Raw genomic sequence first — 1,841 nt, 5'->3', positions numbered from 1 at the left:
TAACTCCAACCTGCCTATTGGACTGTAGATGGAAATTAGCCCTTGGGCTACAATCTGGCACATTTACTGTACTGTTGTACTGTTGCAGGTTCATCAATGTGCATTGTCCTGAAATAATGAAAGAAAAAGAAAAAGAAAAAGATGCATACAGCGGCCAAAGATGGAAAGCCCTGACTTAAGTTTAAACAAAGCCTGAGTGAAACCGCATATATAACTGAAGATAATTCATTATTTATTAAACTCACCAGTTTTGTCAACATTTTAATGTATCACTCAGTGGAGTCATTAATAGGAGACATGGTGTTAACACAGCATTGATTTCACTTGCTCAAATTCAAAATGGCTGCCTTTGAGCTGTGGCAAGAGACTGCAAGAGAAAGGCAGTATGTCCTTGCCTGAAAAATTGTGTACAGACGAGTCTGCTGAGCCACAACATACACAGAGAACAGACTGACTACAATTATCATAGTAGTCCCATTTGATCCAGTAGCTAAGACTAACCTCATTGTCTGTGAGTAATAAACCATTAACAAAGGAAGAAACAGTTTTACTCATCCATCTTGCATAATTTAAAACAAGCATCCCTCCCACCTTTCAGACTAAAAAAGGCAGACGTGTGGCATGACAACCTTATACAATTAAATTTTGCCTCTGACAATTTTTGTAACAAAATACAATCAATTTACTGGATCTAAATTCATGCCAATATGCGCTCATCATTTCCTTGACAAATCTCACACACACACACCTTTAAAAAAAAAATATGTAGTTGTGAAAAAAGGAAAACAGCTCTTGTTTTGATATTTCTCAACAGAAGCAAGAAGTGGTCAAGTAAGGACATGCTTGGCAATTCCCTTGTGTCTAATACATTATAGTGTGGGCCCCCTGTCCACTTGTAGCTGGATCACATGGATATAGATATTTTAGAGAACAAGCTACTGTTTTTGAAGTCCTTGTTAATGTCACAATAAATTAAAAAATAACTATTTTGCTTTTACTGTTTGCTTACTTTGTCAGCAGTACACATACTGGTATACTGCAGTGTGTATTTCCCCAGGGTTTGGGGACTGTTTCTCATTAGCTGTCCAATAAACGGGGTTGAGAGCTAGTGAATTTCAACAGCACTGACCAAAAGCCTTGTAACCATTAATAAGTCCCTTTGCAGAGTGAAGTTCACCTTTGGCTGTCTGACACTATTTTCTGCCCACACCCTCTACTGGTAATTCATTTGTCTCAAACAAGACTGAATTATGAAGTTACAAGAAGTGTGTAGATAAGTACATTATGCATGTGAATTTGACCTATAGGTCAGGAAAAATAAGCTTTTTGCATTTTTCATATTCTATTACTATTATTTAAAATACCATCCTATATACATTTTGCATTACAAAAGCCCTGCACTTTACAAAACTGTCTTTGAGACGGAAAGTTATAACTATAATTTGTAAAGAATAGGTAATGTAAAAGAAGCATTGCATGTGGTCAAAAAATACTCTGCAGAATGGATCATTTAATTACGCAAATTTCCAACTTGATAAATATGATACTGAACTGAGTGGATTATGTTATTTATTAACGTATGATTGTAGTTTGGGGTCACTTAGAAATTTCCATTGCACTCCATTGTAGACATAATACCAGCTGAAATCAGATGCATTGTTTTTTAACCAGGGCAGCAGTTTTGCAATGTTTTCTAATGTTAGTTGTATTAACCCTTGTACTGTCTTCACTTTCAGGACCCTCTTGTTTCCCTCGGGTCAAATTGACCCATGACTTAAGGTTTTAATAACAATTCTGAAATAAAATGTTACTTCATAATCTATTAACAAATATTGTCTTTA

The 1,841-nt window shown here is 35.6% G+C and overlaps 1 protein-coding gene across 3 annotated transcripts in view; it reads right to left on the bottom strand.

Annotated features, from left to right (window-relative positions):
* Positions 1–1,841, bottom strand: part of st14 (ST14 transmembrane serine protease matriptase) — a 48,091-nt gene that overhangs the window by 45,034 nt on the left and 1,216 nt on the right. The window lies entirely within an intron of this gene.

Source organism: Etheostoma spectabile, chromosome 6 (assembly GCF_008692095.1).
Source record: "Etheostoma spectabile isolate EspeVRDwgs_2016 chromosome 6, UIUC_Espe_1.0, whole genome shotgun sequence".
Lineage (NCBI taxonomy): Eukaryota > Metazoa > Chordata > Actinopteri > Perciformes > Percidae > Etheostoma > Etheostoma spectabile.
The sequence above is the reverse complement of the archived record's forward strand: the minus strand, read 5'-3'. Positions and strand labels throughout refer to the sequence as shown.